We start from the raw sequence: 8,184 nt of genomic DNA, 5'->3' as shown, positions 1-8,184 counted from the left end.
GCTACCTCCTCCTCCTCCACCGCCATTTCCACCTACACCGCCACATCCACCGCCTCCTCAACCTCCTACTCCATATGGACCTGGTCTTCCTAGATCAAGATTAAAATTTTTTATTTTTACGTATTTTATGTTATTTTAAGTCATTTCCCTATACACATTTGTTTGCAGAGCACTTGCCATGCTCTTAACCACATTTTGATGTCATTTGCAGCCCTCTAGCCCTTTCCATGACATTTTTACAGCCATTTTAGTGCTCAAAAGTTCGGGTCCCTATTGACTTCAATGGGGTTCGGGGTCAAGTTCGGGTCAAGTTCGGGTCCCGAACTTGAACTTTTTTCCGAAGTTCGGCCGAACCCGTCGAACCCGAGCATCCAGGTGTCCGCTCAACTCTAATCAATACAGATATTTAAAAAATTAATTAATCATAATGTACAATATTTCATCCATAGTATTTTTCATTAATTACAATGTACAATGTTTCATATAAGGAAAAATAAAAAAATTAAAAACATAATATATCCATGTGGGTAACACGGGCCAAAGGGTAAGTGTGATGAAAATACATGATTAAGTGAATAGGAAACGGGAAATTAAAATGACATGATTGGAAAACATGACCATATATACTGAATACCATGATTACAGGAAACAACTTCAGATGCAATCTCAAGATGGGCAAACAAGTAGCCAGAGAGGATAGTATCAACTGGCCTGCATGCTAACAGAGGGAAAAGACTCTGATAGAGGCACCAGGTCTGCCGAGTAGTATCCAGAAAGAAATAATCAATTGACAGACTGGAGTCACCTTTTAGGGTTAATATGTTATATTTTAGGGCCTAATATATTATATGCAGATCAGAGGTGCAATGCAAACTGTGCCCATACATATGTAAACACCAATCACACATAAATAAACCAGATGTAGCCAGTAGGGTAATGAGGGTATACACACTACAAAAAGGTTGCTATACAAATCGACAAAGTGTGCGACCCAACTAAAAAGTGTCATAAGGGTATTGGCAATGCCTTACCTGAGAAGGCCGATCGTAAGACTTCCACGGCGTGCAGTAAATCAGAGGCACACCGTGGGGTTTTATCAGGAAGTCAGCCTGGTCACGTGTGGGGCAGGACATCCGGCTCAACCGAGGTATGCAGCAAAGCATTTGTGAAGCCACAACACGCACAACCTTGAGGCGGATGGGCTACAACAGCAGAAGACCCCACCGGGTACCACTCATCTCCACTACAAATAGGAAAATTAGGCTACAATTTGCACGAGCTCAACAAAATTGGACTGTTGAAGACTGGAAAAATGTTGCCTGGTCTGATGAGTCTTGATTTCTGTTGAGACATTCAAATGGTAGAGTCCGAATTTGGCGTAAACAGAATGAGAACATGTATCCATCCTCTGATGGCTACTTCCAGCAGGATAATGCACCATGTCACAAAGCTCAAATCATTTCAAATTGGTTTCTTGAACATGACAATGAGTTCACTGTACTAAAATGGCCCCCACAGTCACCAGATCTCAACCCAATAGAGCATCTTCGGGATGTGGTGGAACGGGAGCTTTGTGCCCTGGATGTGCATCCCTCAAATCTCCATCAACTGCAAGATGCTATCCTATCAATATGGGCCAACATTTCTAAAGAATGCTATCAGCACCTTGTTGAATCAATGCCACGTAGAATTAAGGCAGTTCTGAAGGCAAAAGAGGGTACAACACCGTATTAGTATGGTGTTCCTAATAATTCTTTAGGTGAGTGTATATGATAATTGACTTTATAAATTACATACTTTAAATGCAATAGGGCACCAATACCTCCCTGGGAGCAGGACAAGACATAATACCCACCAGCCTCAATATATTAGTGACGACAGTGGATGATGATTGAGGGCTGTCTATAGTTAATTCTCTAGTTGGGATCATGAGACTATGATGCAGAGGAAAAACCTATTGGAAAGAACATAAAGAGTTCCCGAAAATGCTGTACTACTGGAGTTTCCTTCCTATTGGTACGAATGTTCGATTTGTGTTGACTGATTCTGTTCTTGATTTTTTGTGTGGTCTCGCCCACATACCCCAGTCCGCAAAGACATTTGATGAGGTAGATGATTAAATTAGTAGTGCATGAGAAGTGGCCTCTGATGTAGTATTTTTACCTGATGATGGATAGGTAAAAATGTTACCTTTTGTGACATTGCCACATTGGGCACATGGGTATGTTCCCAAGTTGGGTGACCCGGTAATAGTGTGTTGTGGGTCGTTTTTCCCAGATCCGAAGTCGGATCTCACCAAGCGATCGCGAATAATGTGGGGGCGTTTGTACAGGGAGTGCAGAATTATTAGGCAAGTTGTATTTTTGAGGATTAATTTTATTATTGAACAACAACCATGTTCTCAATGAACCCAAAAAACTCATTAATATAAAAGCTGAATATTTTTGGAAGTAGTTTTTAGTTTGTTTTTAGTTTTAGCTATTTTAGGGGGATATCTGTGTGTGCAGGTGACTATTACTGTGCATAATTATTAGGCATCTTAACAAAAAACAAATATATACCCATTTCAATTATTTATTTTTACCAGTGAAACCAATATAACATCTCAACATTCACAAATATACATTTCTGACATTCAAAAACAAAACAAAAACAAATCAGTGACCAATATAGCCACCTTTCTTTGCAAGGACACTCAAAAGCCTGCCATCCATGGATTCTGTCAGTGTTTTGATCTGTTCACCATCAACATTGCGTGCAGCAGCAACCACAGCCTCCCAGACACTGTTCAGAGAGGTGTACTGTTTTCCCTCCTTGTAAATCTCACATTTGATGATGGACCACAGGTTCTCAATGGGGTTCAGATCAGGTGAACAAGGAGGCCATGTCATTAGATTTTCTTCTTTTATACCATTTCTTGCCAGCCACGCTGTGGAGTACTTGGACGCGTGTGATGGAGCATTGTCCTGCATGAAAATCATGTTTTTCTTGAAGGATGCAGACTTCTTCCTGTACCACTGCTTGAAGAAGGTGTCTTCCAGAAACTGGCAGTAGGACTGGGAGTTGAGCTTGACTCCATCCTCAACCCGAAAAGGCCCCACAAGCTCATCTTTGATGATACCAGCCCAAACCAGTACTCCACCTCCACCTTGCTGGTGTCTGAGTCGGACTGGAGCTCTCTGCCCTTTACCAATCCAGCCACGGGCCCATCCATCTGGCCCATCAAGACTCACTCTCATTTCATCAGTCCATAAAACCTTAGAAAAATCAGTCTTGAGATATTTCTTGGCCCAGTCTTGACGTTTCAGCTTGTGTGTCTTGTTCAGTGGTGGTCGTCTTTCAGCCTTTCTTACCTTGGCCATGTCTCTGAGTATTGCACACCTTGTGCTTTTGGGCACTCCAGTGATGTTGCAGCTCTGAAATATGGCCAAACTGGTGGCAAGTGGCATCTTGGCAGCTGCACGCTTGACTTTTCTCAGTTCATGGGCAGTTATTTTGCGCCTTGGTTTTTCCACACGCTTCTTGCGACCCTGTTGACTATTTTGAATGAAACGCTTGATTGTTCGATGATCACGCTTCAGAAGCTTTGCAATTTTAAGAGTGCTGCATCCCTCTGCAAGATATCTCACTATTTTTGACTTTTCTGAGCCTGTCAAGTCCTTCTTTTGACCCATTTTGCCAAAGGAAAGGAAGTTGCCTAATAATTATGCACACCTAATATAGGGTGTTGATGTCATTAGACCACACCCCTTCTCATTACAGAGATGCACATGACCTAATATGCTTAATTGGTAGTAGGCTTTCGAGCCTATACAGCTTGGAGTAAGACAACATGCATAAATAGGATGATGTGGTCAAAATACTAATTTGCCTAATAATTCTGCACGCAGTGTATGACATAAGAGGTCTGAAGTGAAAGACACTGGGGGCACTTCTCTGTAAGATCCGCCAGTGTCTGTTTATGATCTTTTTGATGGAGGGACTCCAAGTGGAGTAGGTGGTAACGCAAGGGATCCTGATGTTCTGTTTATTATGCGTGTGTTCCATAAATATTTCTGATGGGAACTTGTTATTCATTTGTAGTATCCTAGTTTTGGCTGTTTGGGGTTGGAAACAATTCTCTTAACCCTCATCAATTGTGATAACGGGAGGGATTTAATCAGACCTGGTGGGTGGTAACTATTAAATAACAGTAGGCTGTTCCTGTCTGTGGGTTTAGAGTATAGATCATAGTGTAGGGAGTTATTTTCTACCTGAAGTAGCACATCGAGGAATGGAATCTTAGTCTGGCTAGTTTCCAAGGAAAAGGCAATGGATCCAACCAATGAGTTCAGGTCAAGATGAAAATTCTGCAAGTCCTTCATTGACCCCTGCCATGAACAAAAAACATCATCAATATATCGTAGCCAGGTCTTGACACATTTATGAAACAGATGATGAGTATAGACATAACATTCATCAAAGGCATTCATGTATATGACTGCAAATGTCGGTGCCACATTACATCCCATTGCGGTACCTGAAAGCTGTAAATAAAAATCATCCTCGATCAGAAAGTAGTTGTTTTTTAACACAAATCTCAACAGTTTTATGATAAAGAGGTTTTCTAGAGTTTTATATCTCACCTTTTTGGATGATGCCCTCTTCTCGAGTTCCAGCAAATCTGTCAATGTTGGCAACACGGCCCTGCGTCAACACATGCAGCGTCACCATAAAGTGGCCTGGGAGAACCGTGGCTCCGATGTGGTGGTCCAGCCTGCCGCAGCAACAGCCGCGTCACCCAGTGGCACGCACCCAATTTCATGCAAAAATGGAAGAAACTGTGGCACTCCAAGTCTTCAGAGAACTTTGTGTTTATTTTCACCAGACAAGCGATGTTTTGACTATGGGAGTCTTTCTCAAGCTTGAAAATAAACATGAAGTTCTCTGAAGACTTGGAGTGCAGCAGTTTCTTCTAATTTTGGTTATTGGGGAGATCGGAAGGCCAGGACTTATCACTGCAGGCACCGCCACCAAATGGCCCCACTGAGATATCTCAGTAAGTAGTGCTGTCTGTACTGCCACCTTGACACTATGTCACTGGGCCACTTTGTGGTTTCCTCATGCTGCTGCCACTTCACTAGTGTTGATCGAGCAACAAAGTGCTCATGCTGAACACATCGGTATTCTTGAGTGCTCTACCGAGCACCCAACCATAATCCAAGTCAATGGGAGATCCCCAGGCACCCCCTGCTTGGAAGAGAAGAGGATGTCTGGTTCACAAAAAAAGGTTTGAAATTGATGGAAAACCCATCAAAATAGTTTGGAAACAGCTTTAAGAGGATGGCTGGATGCGTCTTGGACTCCTGTTATTTATGACATACAATAGACAACCACACAAAGGCTATACTCCAAAAGCCAGGTACAGTATGTGGAAGTCAGCAATCTACCCATTAGACAGACAACAGTCAGTATACCTCACAATGGCAGCCTTGTGCACTATAAGCCATTCCAAACCAGCTCTCATCTAACTGAGAGCCAGTAAGCCTCAAAGTTGGTTCACATCTGTTGGATGGCTTTGGTGGACCTGCACACCTAGATCAATATCATTAGGGTGACAAAAAGTTTTCTGATTGTCCTAACATAATATTCAATAACCTTTCTATACAGTTTTGTCATGTAAACTCATTTACATAACAATGGGCATAAGGGAAAGTCATGCAAATTAGCAGAATCTGCCTTGTTTTTCAGCTGAAAAAACATTTGCATGAAAAATTCGCGATCTACACTACTCACCATCTAATGGATTCATACTCTTGTCATAAGACTATGAAACAAATAGATGGCGCTGTTCATGAGAATAATGTATGGCTGCGCATAAAAAATCCTGCAAAAGTGGAGTATAATCACTATATGTTGACAAGAACCACTGTGGTGCACATATAGCCTGATCTTGGGGTATGGAAGTGTATAATGCCGTAACATCAGCAGTTACCCATAGAAATGCTTTTGCCCACTGGAGGTAGTGCTGTCTGTTGAGCATCCGCCTTCATTCGGTCAGCATTTGGTCGGTAATCTATCAGTATTGCTAAAGCCCAAAAAAAAACAGGAGTGGATCCAAAACAGAGATGACACATGAATGGTATCTTTGCATGTATTCTGTAATTTGTAAACACTCCTGCTTTTGGCTACCAAATCATAAGCCAATTCTGATGCAAAATAGGGACCATGTCATACAAGCCTTACAGGCCTACTGCTACATAGACAGGATCCATTGTGTGTCTAATTTTTCCTTCCTTCTGACAGATTAAAAGAAGGGTCAAAAAAGAAATATAGAGGAAGAAGAGGGAATAGGAAGCGAAAATCCAGTATCCAAAAAGAGCAAAGGAAAGTAACAGGGATATTTAATCTGAGCGCACACACCCTGACTGAGCCCGAGAAAAAAAGATTTGGAAAGGGGTTGAACTTTGTACCGACCGCTATGCCCAACAAATTTTAGATGTTTTTAGACATCCACAAATATATTAGAAAACGTAACATTGCTAAATACTGTATCAATACACACAAAGCTAAAAGACAAATCCTCTTTTTTTTTCGAAGATTAAAGAAAACGAGTGTGTGGAGGCTTTTAAGCGGGGTCTGATTAAAGAATTAGAGAACATGGAAGTAAAACCTCAACATTTTAATCTAGCTAAGGAAGAAAGAACAGCTTTAAAGAATTTAGAAAAGAATTCCAGCATTATAATAAAACCGGCTGATAAAGGGGGAGGAGTTGTAGTTATGGATCTGAATAAATACGAACAGGAACTTGAGAGGTTAATATCGGATGAGATGACCTATGTGTGCCTGAAAGGAAACCTTATGTTTAACTATCAAGGCAAATTGAACTCACTGTTAAAGTCAGGTTTCAAACAGAGTATCCTTAACAAAAGGGAATTAGACTATCTTATGATTAAGTCCCAGTAGTCCGGGTCATATATCAACTCCCGAAAATCCACAAGGATTTGTCAAATCCCCTGGGGAGACCTATTATTTCGGGGATTGATTCGCTGAGCAGCAGGCTGTCAGAATATGCTGACTTCTTCTAACAAAAATAAGTGGTCAGTGCGCCCTCGTATCTTCGGGATACGGGGAGCGTGATTAATCTCATAAAGAACTTTGGCCACATCAAAGATGCCAGCAAATTCTGGCTAGCTACTGTGGACGTTGCATCGCTGTATACCAGCATTCCGTCCACTCTTGGATTGAGAGCTGTCAAAGCTGCTCTGGACAATGATGAATTAATGCCAGAGCAACAGGGACAATTCATCCTAGACAGTGTGGAGTTCTGTTTGAAACATATTTTTTTTGGTTCAAGGGACAGTATTATTTGCAGCAGACTGTGGCGGCGATGGGGGCGAAATTCGCCCTTAGTTATGCAAATATTTTTATGAATTTGTGGGAGGAAGAATATATTAAACCTATCTTGTCCAAATTGACATCAGGTGGCACATTGGTTGTCTGGAGGAGATACATAGATGACTGCTTGCTTTTTTGGGAAGGAGAGAGACAGGGATTGGAGCAGCAACAACTGGAACATCAAATTTACAAGCACCATCAGCAATGTATCCATTGACTTCCTGGATTTAACCATTTATGTTGAGCATGACCTACTAAAAACATTTTTTTTAAAAAAGACGGCAGTCAATGGGTACATTGCCACCTCCAGCTGCCACTATGCCCCCTGGATTAAGAATGTTCCTAAGGGGCAGTTTACTAGAATCAGCCGGAATTGTACAGAAGATGTTGTGTACGAAGAACAGAGTAAAATCATACAAGACCGTTTTTTAGAGAAGGGGTACCACATTGAAGATCTCAATGAAAGTAAGAAACAAGTAGATATACAGTACAGACCAAAAGTTTGGACACACCTTCTCATTCAAAGAGTTTTCTTTATTTTCATGACTATGAAGGCATCAAAACTATGAATTAACACATGTGGATAGAGTTGAGCGAACACCTGGATGTTCGGGTTCGAGAAGTTCGGCCCAAACTTCGTCCCGAACCCGAACCCCATTGAAGTCAATGGGGACCCGAACTTTTCGGCACTAAAAAGGCTGTAAAACAGCCCAGGAAAGGGCTAGAGTGCTGCAAAAGGCAGCAAAATGTAGTAAAATACCCTGCAAACAAATGTGGATAGGGAAATGAATTAAAAAAATAAATAAA

Source organism: Bufo bufo, chromosome 1, assembly GCF_905171765.1.
Source record: "Bufo bufo chromosome 1, aBufBuf1.1, whole genome shotgun sequence".
Lineage (NCBI taxonomy): Eukaryota > Metazoa > Chordata > Amphibia > Anura > Bufonidae > Bufo > Bufo bufo.
Note: the sequence above shows the minus strand (reverse complement) of the source record.